The sequence below is a fragment of the Pelodiscus sinensis genome, chromosome 1, assembly GCF_049634645.1.
Source record: "Pelodiscus sinensis isolate JC-2024 chromosome 1, ASM4963464v1, whole genome shotgun sequence".
NCBI lineage: Eukaryota > Metazoa > Chordata > Testudines > Trionychidae > Pelodiscus > Pelodiscus sinensis.
This window is the reverse complement of record NC_134711.1, coordinates 117,387,523-117,405,706: the sequence shown is the minus strand read 5'-3', so window position 1 is coordinate 117,405,706 and position 18,184 is coordinate 117,387,523. Positions and strand designations below refer to the sequence as shown.

Below are 18,184 nucleotides of genomic sequence, written 5' to 3'. Positions count from 1 at the left end.
CCACGACTGGTTGAATTCACAAAAATTCAGCTTGAGATCTCTGATGCCTAAAGCATAATTTTGAATCCTCCTTTAATGTAAACGTAAGAGTTCAATGAAACATAAAAGCCAAACATCCCAATCCTGGTTACACTTTCTGTGTTTTGTCTTGACCTTGTGTAACAGTAGACAAATGCTATCCTGGGCCTAATTCATGTGCCAAAGTAAATTACCCATGTTATGTTAAGGTTTGTTGTTCTACATTTTGTAATATCATAGAAGCTTGAGCTATAAAAGACAGATTAGGGCATGCAGTCCATCCTCTCCAATGCAAAAAATACCTTTACAGTATCCATGGACTTTGTTTAGAGAAACAAATGTTTAATTTTCTTCATATTTCCCCTTACTCTTTATTGGCTTTAGAGCTAAAATTTGGAGAACAAATATCAATGGAATTTAAATATTATATGTCCATTCAGAATGCCAGAAAGAGTTTAGAGCGGGAGACTAGGAATTAGGACTCCTGGGTTCTGTTCCCAGCTCCACCACTGACTTGCTGATTCTATGTATGTTTAAATTATGCAGCTGTCTCCTTTATAGATTGCAGATATCCCAGCTGCCTGGGCAAGAGTAGGCAGAACTCTATAATTTTAGTGAGGGGTGCCTGTTGCGTAGACTAGGATGAATTTTCTCCCAATGGAAGAAGCATAGACTGAATTGTTGTGTCAAAAATGGGTTGTGATCTAACATATGTCTTGTCTAACATGCTTATTTTCTAACACAAAAGATTACATTAGACAACAATACTGGCAAGACTAGCTTACACAGATGCTATTGGTAGTTTAGATAAATAGTAACACCTAAGATACCAGATGTTGTGATTTATCCCTAATACTTGCCAAACTGTACTGCCTATTACATCAGGGGCTACTGGTTATTTATTTTTCGCACAGTAGAATCCCTAATTGCCTATTTCTCCACCTCCTGTATTACTCTTCCTCTCTAGCTCATCTGCTTCTCTCTACCCTGCTTTCATACTCACTTTGGCCCAAAGGATGGAGAAATTTTATAGTTCATCCCGGGAACAGACACCTAAAGCCAATGGTTTTCAAGTTTTACTTAATGCTTACCAATAGCTACGGACTCATTTTCCATTTTCCTATTGGGGGGGAGTGAGCCAGGGGAAAAACTGAAAGCCTTTGCCAAAAAGCACTCTGTGGTGGTTACTAAAATAAGTCAGGTAGCAGATGTCCAATACAAACTTTGCTGGGTAATTAGCAGATTCAGTATCAAAAAGAAGCAGGTAATTGTTGTGATGCATGAATCCTTTGCCAGGGCGGATACTTTACAGCTTGCAGATATTTCTCTAATGAGGGAGGATATCGTGAGCTCTGAGTGGTAAAACACTGTTTTCTTAGTGCTTGGGAAGAATGGCAAGTTTTTTTCCATTAGGGATGTTCTTGGCATAGATGGTTCTTGTTCCTTTCTTTGTTATTTCTTGGAAGTCTTCTGAAAGCTATTGATGCAGTATGCAAATTCAATACAGGAAATGTAATGTAAGATAAGTGTAATGGACCACTTAGTCAAAGGAGTCTGTCTTTCTTTCTTTCTTTCTTTCTTTCTTTCTTTCTTTCTTTCTTTCTTTCTTTCTTTCTTTCTTTCTTTCTTTCTTTCTTTCTTTCTTTCTTTCTTTCTTTCTTTCTTTCTTTCTTTCTTTCTTTCTTTCTTTCTTTCTTTCTTTCTTTCTTTCTTTCTTTCTATTTAAATCAATAGAACTGTATACATTCTCTGCAAAAAGTCAGAGAAAAATACCATACACATTAGATTGTAAAAAGAAACTGAGAAATTAGACAAGCGGTAATAAAAATAAAGATACTGTTCCCACTGAAAATATACAGTATGAGAATTATTTGCTGAGGAGTAAAAGTCTGTCTTTGTCATTGCTATACGTAGGGATCTAGAAAATGGAAAGAAGAGAATGGAAGACATGAGAGAAGTAATAAGGCTATCGTTCCTTCCTTCTTTTCTTTTTGGTATAATTCAAAATATAGTGAGGAGAAGGCAGGAAACCTAGCAGCCAAAACACCGCAGAAGCAAAAAGATTACAAATGTAAAATAGTTTTTTTAAAAAAAAGCTAGACTCACAACTGCATTTTCATACCGAATGGCACAGTATGTTCACACATGACTTGCTACACTACCTGAACCTGCAGTCAATGCAAAAATATTTGCAATATTTTTGCGTGCAGAGCGGCCCGTGTGATTTTTTTTTTTTTTTGGGAAAGCCAACAAGATTGAGGGGGAGGGGGCAGATTTAATGGGATTCCACCGGCTATATCAGCTTCTCTTTGCGGGCAACAGAGCTGCCAGCACCTTGGGCAATGTTGGAAGGGGGTGGCTTTGCACTCCTGGAAGGGGCAAGGCTGCAGGTAGAAGAGGCGGAGCTGGCAGCCAGCCCTCAGAGCTGCCTGGAGTGCACTGTGCCCCCACCCCAGGCAGCCAGGGGAGCCATGTGAAATACCGAGGACTGATGGCTTAGAGCCTTGTGCCCTTTTGAATCACTGGGTCCTTGGGCAACTGCCCCTTTGCCCTTTCCTCTATTGGCAGGCCTGCTTCTGTTTTAAATAAACCATTGGAGCTGAGCACAAGGAAAGGCATCTAACAGCATGTGCTGGCTGGTAACATATGGCCACGTTGCAAACCATCTCCAGGCAGTTTTCTTGTGGCTTTTCCACTCATACTGCCCTATGCTTTTTAGTGTTCTCTCCTTTCTCTGCATCTCTCTTCTTTTTTGTCTTGAAAACAATAGGTCTGATGTCAATCGGCAGTAACTCACTGAAGTTATTGGAGTCATGACAGTATAACTGAGGAACCAAATCTCATTTATATTTCAATTTTTTTTTATCCTTTCCTGTTTACTCTGTTCTTTATCTACCCATTCTCTCTCTCTCAAGTTATGTTGTCTCTTCCCTTTTTTTCCCTATCTCCTGCCCTTCCCATTCTTTTATCCTCTTTGTATTTTCTAGTTAATAAGTACAGTACAAAGTATCAGTCTTTGCCACTACTGTTGGCAAGTATCTGCTGACTGCTTCCATTTACTAACAGGAGTAAAACTTTCTTACAGAGCCCAGCATTCTCTCTCCCTGAAAAATACTGACTAGTCTGTAGCGGTAACAATGAGCAGAGCTGCATGAATAATTGATTTTTTGAGTCTGTGGCTGAACTGGGAAGAAAAAAAATTGTTTCAAACTGAAACAGAATGTTTTGGGTTTTCTCAGTGAGAAAACAAAATTTTGTTTTGGTCAAACAAAGTTTTGAATATTGATTCAAAACGAAATGTTATTTCAGAAATGTTGATTTGAAATGAAGTGTCAAAACAAGTTGTTCTGAAAGTCATGTTTTCAAGTTTTTAGGGTGGGATAGCAGTTGGCCATCAATATATATAGAATTCAACTCAAATTTGTGAATAGTTTCAGTGTCCGTTCCTCCAAAAATGCATTTTTGCTGACATGCGATTTGCCAATATTTTTGGTCCAGCTATAATAATGAGAGGGCCTGGTTTATAATGTGCCAGTTGCACCCTGAGAGGAATCTTCTTTGAGAATTTGGAGGGAGAGATTTACTGAGTCATGCATCACCACTTCACTGTAGCTTTCTATAAGAGGTCTGTTGGCTCCTTACTAAAACGCAGTGGCTTTTCATGGGTTGGCTAGCTCCTAGTACCAAAAGAAAGGAGAAGGGTCTATTGGAAATCAGGATCCTGAGACTGACAGTCCCCAGGAGCAATGTGGAGAGGCCAGTATTCCAGGTCAGCCTGATTGACAGGGAGGCTGTGGCTGGTCCCATCCTCCACGTGATTCGAAATCACCTGAATTGGACACAGTGGGGCTGAACTAAGGAGAGAGCAGGAGCCGAGCTGAGCTGAGCCAGCCAGAGAGAATCAGAGAAGTAGCCTGGGGAGCAGATCCATATTCAGAGCAGGGCTATAGCAACAAAAGCTGAAGAAACAGGCCAGGAAGCACATCAGTGTTGGGGGCATTGTTGCAGAAGCAGCCCGGAGAGCAGAGCTATGCTGGGAGCAGAGCTGCAGCAACCAGAGCCAGAAGGGCCAGAGAAGCAGTCCAGGAGGCTGAAGACAGAGCAGCATCAGTGCTGAGGCAGAGTGGAGTTGGAGCTGGGGATGGAGCAGTCTGGAGCTGGGTGTCATGAGCATTGAGGTTCTCCTGCTGATCTATAGCTTGCTACATTCCACTCTTTCCCCTCGGAGTGATCATGAAACAGAAGTCCTATAATAAGAGCAGCAAAACTGTGCCTCCCAGATGGTTCAGCTGGGGTGAACTGTAAATGTCGGACAAAGCTAATACTGTTTTAACTGAGCATTGGACTGAACGGAGGCACTTTTTGGGTAAAAAAAAGAGATAAATTCTCTTTCCTCTCTGTTATATTATGCCCAGTGCAGAAGAATGATTGGGGGAAGGAGCTGGGGAAATACTGACAAAATAGAAGGCCAGAGTTTTTTTTTAAAAAGCAGTGAGAGCTACAGTAAAGCTGAGTTACTGTTGTGGAGTTCTGCTAACATAAGGCAAAAGTCTGAACCACTGGCCCACAAATAGAAGAGTACAGTTGTAGGTATCATGGGTTCTGTGTGTCCACTGTAGTTCTTCCCAACCCCAAATCCTAGAGAAAACTATGTTGTAGATCACTCTTACTAAGGTGTTAAGATAAGTGCTGAATTTGTATCCATGCTGAATGTGAAAATAAGCCTCGTCACTGAATGTGCACATCCTTAATCACATTTGAAAATGGTTTCAGCAATTAGCCGTATAGAGGGATAACTTCTTTGCAGTGCAGCTAGTTGATATTTTTGCATATATGACTGGCATGAATATAATGTGTGTGATTATTGCTCATACAGTTTGTGGGCATTCTATGTTGCTCTGAACGAGATTCACAATGACTGTGCTATGCAAATCCATGCTGGTTTATCTGTTCCTGAAGAAGCAGCTTTCATAATGGGAGGAACAATTGCTGGGAAACAGTGTACCCTCTCAAAGAAGTGCTGACTTACCAAAGAGTAATTCTGAAAAAGTTTGTTGCCACTGTTGTTACAATACTTTTGATATTTTATGCAAGCTGCCATCTAATGGAAATAATGACCTCAGGGACATGTGTTTATCTTGGTTTTAGCTCACTTAAAAATACATTTAGCCTTTAGCTTTTCCTTAGGCCAAAACCACATCAAATGGGCCAAAGATGGAATAAACACACACATATATACTTCTGAGGTCATTATCTCTTCATTGTAGTTTTGCAGAAGAAAAAGAAAACAAACTCCATCTCTTTGCATTACTTTCAAAGCTTAGCATTCCCAAATGGTAGTGTGTGAGCCTTTTAAAAAATGTTTTCTCTTCAGAGGGTTTTACTTTTGCTTCTTTTTATCCCACCATGCATTATTTGGATGCCCTACTTTGTTACTGCTCTAAATTCATCTTTAAAACACTGAGAAGCTTGAAGAGGAGTTGCTGGTGTGCAATATTACTAACCTGCATCCTCCACAAACTAAGATTTACAGATGAAGAATGTTAATGAAGAGAAAAGTTATGGGAAAGCATCTACTTCACTTGCAATAGAACTCCTGGGAGCTCCTTGACTAATATTGAGATAAAGAGATCCTTGACTGACTGGGGGGGGGGGGGGGGGGGGGCTTCCTATTTTTTTTTGGGGGGGGGGGAAGAGCAAATAAATTCAGCACTCCATCACTACTAGCAGATCTCTGACCAATGCAATATACATAGGTCCTGATTCTCTTCTCATTTTACATCTTCTCCAAAAGATGGTATTTCAAACAATGAGATGGACCCAGGATCCTGCTTAGAGGCAAGAATGCCATTTACTGCAAAACTTTGTTTTTAACTTGCTGATCTCCTTTCCAATTATTTTTACCAAGACCCAGCTTTGTTTTGTGAAAGTTCAATCTCTCATAGCCTGATGTGGTACAGGTGCCGGCATTAAAGAATAAGAAAACATTGTCATTCCTCCCTCATTACAAACTTTAGTTTAGTTTTTCATGGATCCAGTAAGAAAAAAAAATTGGCTCCCTCATTGGATAATGCAATGTAGACTTAAGCACATGCTTAAAAGTTAGGCCTGTGTCTAAGTGCTCTTCTGATTCAAGGGTTTAAAGATAGGAACAGTATTGTCAGAACATTAGGCACCAAAGGTGACCCTAGCAGCTGCACTTTGTATGGATGGGCAAGTGTTATTTGTGCAGGGTAGAGGGAATTATTTGTGCTCAGGAGGAAGACTAAGAAGTTGCAAGAGCTCTGTGCTAAAGAGAAAAACTAGTTGTTTATATAGATGCAGACCAGACTCACCAACAGCTGATCTGAGATGAGGATCATCTCAAAGAATAATTTGAGAACCACTGAGCAAGCTAATAAAAATAATAGAGAAGGGCTCCCTGGGCCAGATTTATCACTAATTTATGCTTTGGGTAATGCCATATAAAGCAGTAGTGATTTTGTCACTTTGTGTTCCAGATAGTCACTTCAGCAAAAGGGAGTCTGGGAGGCAGAGGGGCAAGAATTTACTGAACTACAACATAAAAACACTGATGTCACTGACTTTAAGTGGTTTTTTTTCATATATTGTTTGAATATACAATTTCTCTGGGCAGCCACGGACCTTTCCCTCCAGGGTGTAAAAAATCAGTAAACCTTTCATGTGTGTACTCTAACCCTAGACAGATCTATTGTATATCTGTTTATCTGCAGATACAATGACCAGCAAAATAATTTAATTAACCCTAATTAGAAATGTGAAGCTTTCATATCTATGGTGGTGATTCTAGCACCAAGTACTGTGTGAGCTACAAGGTACATGCATTAAACAATATACTAAGCAAACCCACGATGGTCAACAAAGCTGGCAGAAGCACGGTCCTACCATACCCCTACTTTTATTCCATTCATCTCTCAAGTACATTTGTTTTTCATTTTTCAAAATTTTTTGACATTTATATAAAAATTTTATTCCTATTCATTTTTCTTGTTTGTTTCCATGTAAAACATTCACAACCAAACCAGAAATCACACACAACACACCTGTCTCAAATACAAAATCAAAACTCAACCAGACTCTTTGAAATGTTTACACACACTATGAACTGTGGCCCAGCTTTGGATTTGTTTCAACACTTGTGGCTTCACATGAGATTAAGTGACCCAGGGTGGCAGCAATTGAATTTTACTCTACGTTTGTCAAACCCCAAACTCAAACTAACATTCAAGAAGAGCAAGAAGTCATTCACAAACTGAAACGGATGAAAATATTTATATAGCTCTCTCTATTATCTGAAATTGGACTTTTTTAGGACTCTGTGAACAGTCAAGGATAAGATGTGTCTTCTCACACCTTGAACCAAAAAACCTCCTAAAAACTAAAACCCCAACAAGAACAACAAAAAACACCTAGGAGAACTCTCATGTCTTTGGTTTGTGTGTCTGATTTTTTTTAACATACATTTTTATTCCAGTCATCACTTTCTGTCACTTTGCTTATTTCTTTGTCTTTTGGACTGGAAAGGGGCAGAAGCTCTGTCTTTTTCTCCTAAGTCTATGAGGAGAACTTTGGATACTATATAAATAAATCACGAGAAAGATGTAAGGGAAAAAAATAAACAAAACGATAGCCAGTTTCAGTGCATGGATTTTGTCAACATTTGGTTTGTTCTAAGCCATATCATAGCTCTCTTTTGCTAAGATATGTTGTGAACTCTCCCCTTGCCCCACTTCCCAGGATTTGGCTTAATTATTAATTTAGCACAACACATACAACCCCTCCAGCCCAAAGTTAGTCCCAAGGCTTGGCTCTTCCTAAGGTTCCTCTCCTAGGATTGTTCAGCCCTGGACCTTCATTCAGAAAGTCACTCTTTCATCTTCTGTGCATCCAAGTGTTGTTAACAAACTGTGCCTCCATAAATGGACCAACAGAGCTTAAGTAGTATCTTCTGGCAGCATTCCAGCATCAGCACCGGCTATGGCAGCGCCTGCAAAGCTCCTTGGTATATAATATTGAACATATAACTCTAAAATTATTAGCTACAAAATCCAGTTTGTCACAAACCACAGTGTCTGGGGTACCATTTGGATGAAAATGAATTTTTACTCCCAACTGGGTTTCCAGGAAGAAGGCATAATCTATAATACCAAGATCATCTGGCACCTTTAATCTTCTTTAGGGACACGCTGTCAAAGCTTCAGTAGGGATTAGCTGCACAGCCCATGTTGGAGTCAATAGGAGACATGTAGTTAGATCACCGTGTCCCTGTGAAAATTTACCTCTTAGTTTTTTAAACTATGCTGCCTCATTATACAGAAGTGAAGAGGATTCCTCTGATAGTTCATATAGATAGCAGATGTGCAGGGTGTGTGTGTGTGTGTGTGTGTGTGTGTGTGTGTGTTTGTTGTGTCTCCTTTTGATTAGCTGACTATTTCTTGTTAAGCAATAATAAGAAAACATTCCTTCAGGGTTTCTTTCAGCTACAGTCATCTCCTCTGTGAAAGTACAAGAGGGAGAATGCAAAGGAGATCTGTCCTGTGAAACTGTTATCTCTTTGATTAACATTAGAAATTCTGCTGGTTGTTTTATCAAATTAATGTAACTTTCAAGGGGCAGAAAAGAGAAATGCTGGTTTGGAATAATAAACTTTAATTAGGGCAAGTGTTTCAGTCAGAAGACTTTGTCCTGTGTTGTTTTCAGATCTTCCATCATCCCAATATCTGAAAACTAATTACCACCCTTAAACAGTAAATTTGTATTTTAGAAATATTGACAGAAGTATACCGTGACAAATTCTCCTTTTTAATTGCATCTGTATACCCCCTCCTGTATGTTTTCTGCCAGCATCAATATTCCTCTTGTTGTTTCTTTTTGCTTCTCCTCTCTATTAGAGATGAGCAAAAGCTGCTAAATTTGGATCTGGATCTGTGTTTCAGCCTCCTCGTTGTTGCTGGGTTCCTAGCTCCATAGCGGTGTACGGAGGTCCATCCTTAGCGGCATTATTCCTCTTAGTTCTTAATGTAAGTTCGCTTTCTCCTTCTTCCTTTACCAGGAACTAGCAATTGCTAAGTATCATTGTTACTCGTGTCTTGCTAGAACAGCCACTGTATACATGTAGGGCTGCTCTGTGATTTAAATCTGTCTTCTTCGGAGGGATGCAGGGTCAAGATGAGGAGGGGCCTGACAGTGGTGGGAGTCACCAGAGGAACGCCAATGAGGGCATTCTGCTATCTTTTCCAGGTATACCATGTACCCAGGTGTAACCTTCATGCGTCTTCAGCTGTTTGAGCCCCAGTTTCCCCCTGCTCTGCCCCTCTGGCGTGTTCACATGCACCAGCACTGCTAGATATGCACTGCCCATTGGATGGTAGCTATGCCCAGTGCAAGGATGTTAGGAGAAGGATGGCTCTTTCTGTATGTCCCTATCTTTGCACTGTAGTGAGGTGGTGAGGCCTCCAACAGAACCAGAGGGAGAGGAACCTCACACTGGGCCCTGGTGGACGGAGACAAGCCATACTCACTCCTCCTGCTGGAAGCCAGGGTGTGGGACAGGAAATATAAAAGGCAAGTCTGGGAGCTATAGTCATGGCTGGAGAGGGCACTTCTGCCCACTCGCAAGCTGGGAGACTGTCTCAGACCCCTGTGGAGCTGAGGACTGGCCAAGGTTGCTGGAGCTATAACCTACCCAGACTATGGAAGGGTTGCTAGGAGTTCCGCAGCCCTTCTACCACAATGATTTGGAGGGCCCTCTATCAGCCCCAGTACACCCCGAGGGCAGTTAGGAAGTAGCCTGGGGCAGCTGACCACAGTGTGGCTGCAGCACTGCCTGAGGTTAGGTCAGTGTGTGGTGGTAAGGATCCCCACTGACCCAGTGGCACATCACTCTGTCACTGGTAGGGCCTGGACCGCGATGCAGTGGAGTGGGTGGGCCTGCATCTCCCCTGCTGCTTCAAACTCTGGGGTAGCAATCTCCTCCTCTCTGGGCCAAGATAGGGTCCAGGCCTGAACCATAGACTCTTGCTGCCCACCCTGATTGAAGGCTTGAGCTTATGAAGGATGGGTTTGTTGCCCATCCCTGACTATAGGCAAAAGCTATAGACCCCTATTGCTCCACCCTGACTGAGGGTCTGGGACATCTAACCTTATTTGCTGCTCAGCCCTAACCACAGGCCCAAGCCCTAGACTCCAAGCACACACTCCTCCCCTGACTGAGGGCATGAACAATGTGACTGTGTTTATTGCTTACCCTCCTGCGATCGGTCCACAATGTAGATAAAGCTAGTTACAGTCTTAATTCGTTACTTCTGTCTATTTTAGATGAGAGCCTACACTACCTTCGTATAGACGTTTAGTACTTTTATGTGTTAGATCTGCCTGAATTCATGTGTAGTTAATTTTAAAAAAAGATCTTGGATAAGGTATCGGATTGGTTGAGTGGAAATTTTTGTTATGGCTCTGGGTTGTGGAAAACATCCTTGAAGATGTTGGGTAACTGTTACCCTTCACCTAAAATAGCTGCAAGGATCAGTCCACTTCCCCACCCCCAAAAAACCTTCCAAAAACATATGCAAGTCCACTCAGAATTAGAACTAAGACTACATCTAAACTACACCCCTCTGTTGGCAGAGGGATGTAAATTAGACGTTTCAAAAGTGCAAATGAAGTGGGGATTTAAATATTCCATGCTTCATTTGCATAATCGTGTCATGGTACTGTTTTGAACAAGCGCCATTTTGAAACTGAAACCGTGGTTTAGATGTGGTTTTTCAACATCGGGGTGCTTTTTCGAAAGATCCTGTACTCCTCATTTTTTGAATAGAAGATTTTGTTTTGGGGAAAGATTTATGGAGGGGAGGGGAAAGGAAAGAGACAGGAACAAACTCAGAAAGAGGCACACAGAAACAAACTGGGAAGGAAGTTACAGATAGATTCTAGGCAAGCACAGTATTATGCTGCCTAAAAGTGGCTTGGGGCTGTCAGCCTATTTGGCTCTTTCTGTGTTCTGGAAAACAGGCCTTTGTACATTACTTGTGAATATACAAGCTTGCATCAGAGAGACCTGACTTCATCATCAATTTCTTTTCCCAGCTGGGCCAACCTGCAATCCCCCCCCCCCCACACACACACACTTTTGGCTAGCTATTTGGGCCAAAAGGGGTAAAGTTATTCAACCCAGCAATGCTATCCCCAGTCCAAGAGTACTTATACATGTGTGTGTTTCTGATAACATTATGAGAGATGAAATAATGTAAATAACAATATTGTCAACTGTGATTATATTCAAAATCCACCCCCAATCAAGATAAACTTGTCAGCTCACACTTCTCTGAGCTAATGTTTCAGCTCTCTTGCTGCAGACTTATGAGGACAGCACGTCATTGGGATAAGTTTGGAAAGTTTTATTTTCAGCTGTAAGGGACAGAAAGTTAACTTTGTCAAATTAAATCTTACTATTTTTCTAGGACACGTTCTGGGGAGGCATTCAAGAGTTATTAGTGAAAAATTCCCTAAATACTGGCTTAATCTGACCCCTGTCTATAATGTTATAACAATCAAAGGAACTCGAGTATAGGTGAGCACACACCATATGAGCCATGGCACAGAATTCTTGACTTCCTGCAGGGAAAAATTTTAATGTTAGATAGCCAAAGGGCTTTCTTTCTTCCTTTTATTATCACAGGCCTAAGTGACTTGACTTTTGGTTGCCTGACATGGGACATCCTAAAAAGGTCCACATTTCAGAAAGTGCTGAGCATTCCTACGTTCCCCCGCCCCTGTAAGTCAGGTCTCTTTTAGGTGTCTTGTGTTAGGCACCACAAAAATTAAGGAACAAAAATACTGGAAAATCTTGGTCACGTAATTTAACTTCACTTAGGGTATGTCTACACAAGTACCCTAGTTCGGACTAGGGTGGCTAATGTAGTCATTCGAACTTGCAAATGAAGCCCGGGATTTTAATATCCCGGGCTTCATTTGCATGTTCCCGGGCGCTGCCATTTTTAAATGCCTGGTAGTCCGAACTACCTGCCCGCGGCTACACGCGGCACAGGCTAGATAGTTCGAACTAAAGCTCTTAATTCGAACTACCGTTACTCCTCGTTGCAGGAGGAGTAGCAGTAGTTCAAATTAGGAGCTTTAGTTCAAACTACCTAGCCTGTGCCACGTGTAGCCACGGGCAGGTAGTTTGAACTACCGGGCATTTAAAAATGGCGGCGCCCGGGAACATGCAAATGAAGCCCGAGATATTTAAATCCCGGGCTTCATTTGCAAGTTCAAATGACTACATTAGCCACTGTAGTCTGAACTAGGGTGGCTAGTGTAGACATACCCATATTGTATAAATGAACACAAGGCCTGAAAGAACATTTACTTAAGTAGATTGGTAGAATATCCTATCTCTATTTACATTTGAGGGGAATAAAACTGGATTTGATCATGATTTGTATTAAAATTACTGTTCCGATTTATTGTTCATGGGGGATGAGTGATTAAAAACACCAAAAGGGGCACAATTATAATTATCAAAACTTCTTTTTACACTAGATAAAGGAGTCATTGAAATATATGTATTATAGTTCAAATTCCTGAACACAACTCTGAAGCATTTTAGTGGCAAATTTTATTATGGCAGATTTTTTTCATCTGGAAACTTGCTTACTGTAGAGCCTTGTCAAAAATGTCTTTTTTTTCATACAAAAATGTATTGGAGCTTGGCATTTACCTCATGGAACATCAGGAGGAATATTTACTTCTGGCCACAAAGGAAGAACTCTATTTAGAAATCTGAATTCTGTTATGCATTTAAAAAGGAATATGTCATACTAAACAAGTAGGCGCTTTCTGAAGCAGCGCAGAAGACTCAGGGTGCTTGTTGTCAAGTGGGAGTTGCACACTTTGTAAACTTCTGCTTGTAAGCCCTAGGCTGTTACAGAGATAATCGGCCTCAGGAAGGAAGGTGACAGCTGCAATGCTTACATGCTATGCTATTGTATATGCCTTACTGAACAATCCTTTAAGCATCACCCATAGCAGTTTGAAAACGTCATCTCCAGAGCATCCCAAGAGGAAGAACCTGAAAATGTAACAGGAAAGGAACAGAGAGGAAACGATAGTGACTAGTTTTGCTATTTAAGGCAGCCAAAGAACAAGGGTTTTATTTCAAAGAATTGTATGCTAAGTAATCTACAATATATTTTAGAGAGTATGTCTGTCTGATTGAGAACTTCTCCTTAAACAGTTAGATCTAGGACCACTAAATTCTGTATACAACTTCCTTTTATCATACCTTAAAGCAACATGAGGACTTGGTTGGCCAGGAAAATGGTATGTGCCTAGAATGGGACGGCTTCTCATAAAAGCAAACAGAAAAGAGACAGAACCCCCAAATCAAGTACATTCCTCAAAATTGACATAGCTGAGCAAATGTTGAAAGAGACTGAACCAAGATGATCCAGAAAAATAGGATGAACCTGGAATAGGATTTCTTCTCAATAAATTTTACTGAAACTAGATAAAATGGAGAAATTTGGAGTAGTGCTCTGTTGTAGCACAGTTAAATCAGTGCTTAAGGTTTGAAAACTAGAAGATAGTATTATTGGAAACCAAATTGGCTATCACCCATTTTGCTAAAACATAGTGAATAAGAGTTTATAGGGATGAAGAAAAAATACCCTTGATGGAATTCCCATTTAAAAAAAAATTACTAAAATTACTTTCATAAAAGTAACATTACCGGTAGTATTTTTGAAAAATATAATCATTCCAATGAAGTGTGTACATTTTCCTTTTATTTAAAAAATGAATTGAGTTAAGGACCTGAGCAATGCCAGGTAAATCTGCTAGTAGCAAAATATATTAAAACATATAAAAAGAGTTGTTAGAAATCCTTACTACTGTTTCTTCAATTTTTTTCATCTCCTGTGCCCATTTTTTTCATATCAAGTGCCTATTGGATATGAAATCAACAGAAGGACTTCACTAAGTATTGATCAGGCCCATAAATAAATAATGATTATCCTTCCTTAAACATATAGTTTGTGTGCATCTTGTATCATCCTCAAATTTTCATGAAGTTCCTTATGCAAACAATAGCTGTTATGATGGGAATTATCTTCCTGTATTTAGAGGCAGAGTTTACCCCTGATTTACAGATTTGAGTCCAGCATATTATCAGTTCTATAATCTACTTATCATATATATAATGTATGATATTCCAGGGTGCATTCTAGGACTATGTTACCATCTGTTCTGCAATATGGGGATACTTTACAATGTTATGATGTGGTAAATCCCAACCTAGGCCACTTGCAAACAGCCAAACAGCATGGAGGTCATACCAGGAGTGTCTGAATAGCTCCTGCTTGCTAGCACACTCCAGTCACACTCTGACTTTCACCAACTTTGGTTGCCACTTGCAGGATGACTCCAACCTACTTCCAGTCCCAGGTTTTCTCAACAAATGTAAGTGCTGTCCTATCCAATCCTCTTTTGAACAGTCCAAATATTGAAAGAATATTTAGAGGATCCCCCTGTAGGGAATCAATGGACAATAGTTTGCTACTTCAGATGGAGTTACCCAATGTCAGGGGTCCACGTCAGTGGGAGGCCACACTGACCCCCTTTACTGTCCAGTTAAAGGACAGTTGCTGTGTCTCAATATACAAGTACTTAAGGGTCCAAGCCTCCCAGTAGGCTGAGAGGTGGCTGACCAGGCCCGGCCTTCTGTTCAGGCAGAGCTGCAGGCTAAAGTCAAGGGTCCAGCCTGGGCAAACAGTTTATACAGGGCAGGGCGGGCAAGCAAAAGTTTAACACAAACGGTGTGATAGCAGTTTAAAGCTCCGGGTAGGTCCCAGCTGGGCAGGGGTCAAGTCTCCTCACTGGCAGAGAGCTGACAAGCACAGGGGTTTTGCCCCACAGGGGGAACTTGCCACTCAACTTGCCTACCAGGGTCAGCTGCTGCTCCTCAGGGTCAGCTGGGGATGGAGATGTTGGCAGGGTATCCATGGATTCCGGCTCAGGCAGGAGCCCAGCCCAGCCCAGCCCAGCCCAGCGGGGGTCCCAGAGGTCTCAGCGTCTCTTCCGGCCGTGGCAGCGGTCTCAGCAGCCCAGGCCAGGCGTCAGAGGCCAGCAGGGGTCCTGGCAGCCCAACCTAGTCCTCCCATCGCGTGTGGCATGGCTGAACCTTTCGCTACCTTGGAGCTGGGGCCAAGCATCTGGCCTATTCAGCTGACAAGTTCTGACTGAGTTCCCAGCTCTCATACGCCTAGTTCCTCCTTCAGCTTCCTGTGGGCGGGGCTGGAGGAGGCAGGACCCACCCACCAAGAGGTCTTAAAGGGCCCTTTCTCTTCCAGGTCAGAGGGAGGCCATGTGGGGGGAGGGCATCATGCAGTGTCCCTCCCTGGGGTCAGGAGCATGTCATGTGCCTTTATACATACACATTTGGGTAACAGGCCAGGGCCCCCGTGTGGCAGCCAGCCGGGCCCACATGCCCAGGGTGGCACGGAACATGCACAGGTTGCTGTGTGCTCCGTGGTCCCTTGTCTCCCTCTTCCTCCCCCACCCTGCCCTGCATAAGGGGACAGTGATGGCACTCACATGTCGAGGCCTCTCCAGCCTCGGATAACACTGATGACATGGCTGCTGTAATGCCTTGGGGGTCCTGGGTGAGTGCCACGCTCCCTCCAGACTCCTGCGACTCCTGGCCATCGTTGTCCTCCTCCTCCTCCTCTTCCTTCATGCCCTGATCAGGGCCTTATGCCCCAGGGTCGATGACCCCCTGGGGGGCATGGATAGTCTGACCCCCCAAGATTCAGACCGGGGCATCATAATAGGAGCCTGCCTCAGCTCCTTTATTTTGATGCACACCTGCTCCTGGGTGCGCATGTGGCCTTTGGTGGCCAGGCTGGCAGCCATCCGCCTGTAGACAGCCGTGTTCCTGTGTCTAGTGCGGAGATCATGGACATTGGAGGCCTCCCCCCAAACCTCAATGAGGTCCATGATATCCGCACTGGACCAGGAAGGTGCCTGCCTTTTTTGGCCCCTGGCAGGCTCCTGGGAGATGCCAGCCTGATCCTGGGGAGCGGTGGAGGGCTGGGTTCCAGTGGGTTGCTGGCTTATGCTGGGCCGGGGCAGCGACTGCTGGCTCTGTGCTGGCAGGCTTGCAGCTGGCACAGGCACTGTTGCCAGAGTCTACCCCTTTAAGAGCTCTGAGGCTGAGGAGGGAGCAGAAGAGTTTGCCTGTTTTGGCCTAGAGTGGCCACCAGGGCACCCTAGGAAGGACTGGAGGCCCCCTATTTCAAAATAAGTGTCTACACAGCGATTATTTTGATTTAGCTATTTCGAATTTGGCGTTATTCCTCATGAAATGAGGTTTACCAAATTCAAAATAAGCACTCTGCTATTTCAAATTTATATTGAAATAGTGGTTTGGCTGTTTAGACGCTAGTAAAGTTATTTCGAAATAATGGCTGTTATTTCAAAATAACTTTGCTGTGTAGACATACCCTTTAAAAACAACACTGGATTCGTTTTGATTAAAGAATAAAACAAGTTTATTTAACTACAAAGAGAAAGAGATTTTGAGTTAGTACAAATGAAAGGAAACTTTAAACTCAGAAATAGTTACAACAGGAATAAAGATAAAACACTTTCTAGTAACTGTAAACTTGACTTACTTCAAGGTGAAATCCTTATCCCAGCAATAGGGCTGACCAAATTCTTAAGTCAGGATCTGCCCTCACAGTCCAAAGGGCTAGTTCCATTGTTTTCTCAGGTGAGAGAGAAAAAAAGAGAATGAAAATCTAAGGTGTTTTCCCCTCACCTTTTATAGTCCAGCCACCCTTCGAAATGCATTTTCTTGAGGGGTTATAGCTAGATAAAGTTCCTTCCTGCTTTGAGGATGGCTATATGGAGTTTCACGGTGAAAAAGGTTCCACGTCATTGTTTGTTAAAACACAAAGGCTATGTCTAGACTGCAAGCCTCTTTCGAAAGAGGCTTTTTCGAAAGATACTTTTGAAAAAGCCTCTTTCAAAAAAGAGCATATAGACTGCAAGTGGAACTTTCGAAAAAGCAAGCCGCTTTTTCGAAAGAAAGCAGCGAGTGAGTCTGGATGCTCTCTTTCTAAAAAGTCCTGTTGGCATTCAAGAACGCCTTTTTTTGAAAGAGCACTTTTGAAAAAAAGGCGTTCTTCCTCGTGAAATGAGGTTTACCGCCGTCAAAAGAAAAGCCACGTTCTTTCGATTTAATTTTGAAAGAACACGGCTGTAGTCTAGACGCAGGTGATGTTTTTTCGAAAAAAGGCTACTTTTTTCGAAAAAACCCCTGAGTCTGGACACAGCCAAACTGATCTATTCCCGCCCCTTTAACTGCCGAAGAATGGCCGCTTGACTGGTTATTGCCAATCAACTTTGACGAAACCTGGCTAGAGAAATCAGCTCATCCTTTGTCTTTAAGAAAATTGTTTACTCACTCCTGAACTAGTCCACTAAGCACATTTTAGTCATAACTTCATCTTTGTTCATAACTTTAAATGTAATGTTGCTATATACATATTAATGACCCATGAGTTATGCATTTTCAAATGACAGCTTACAAGGCATATCCTGAACAAAGATCATTACATTGATGTTTAGGTTGTGAATAGAAGAGTTCATTTGGGTTCATGATGAAATTATTGCTATTTCATCAGCCTGGATCTTGTGCTAGGTATTAGATTAGAAAACACTCCCATCCAGTCGAGATTGCCTTTGGAATGCAGGGGAAAGAAGATAGTCAGAGCTGCAATTTAATTTCTGATCATTCACTTTTTAAACATTGCTTATTTAAACAGTGGCTTTAACAGTGTGTGAGAGTCTGTTTCATTTAAAAATTATATTTACCTTTTCAATGTTAAAAATTTCTGATTTTCCCATGATTTTTAATGACTAATAGCATTTCCTGTGTTCTAAACTAGAGCATCACACTTTCTAGTTTTCATTCTTTTTTAGCATATTTAAGGCATGCTTTGATTTATGTCAATACTTTACTCCCTCTCTAGTTCAATGTAGTTATCAATATATCTTTCCTATGACAATATAGCTGATAGGAGATTGTTTTATGTATAACCCCATTATTGGATTTTTTCCTTTAACCTTTGTTAAGAGGTAA

The 18,184-nt window shown here is 41.8% G+C and overlaps 1 long non-coding RNA gene across 1 annotated transcript in view; it reads left to right on the top strand.

Moving 5' to 3' along the window:
• Positions 1-18,184, top strand: part of LOC112545497 (uncharacterized) — a 70,446-nt gene that overhangs the window by 37,919 nt on the left and 14,343 nt on the right. The gene's annotated exons all lie outside the window — the stretch shown is intronic.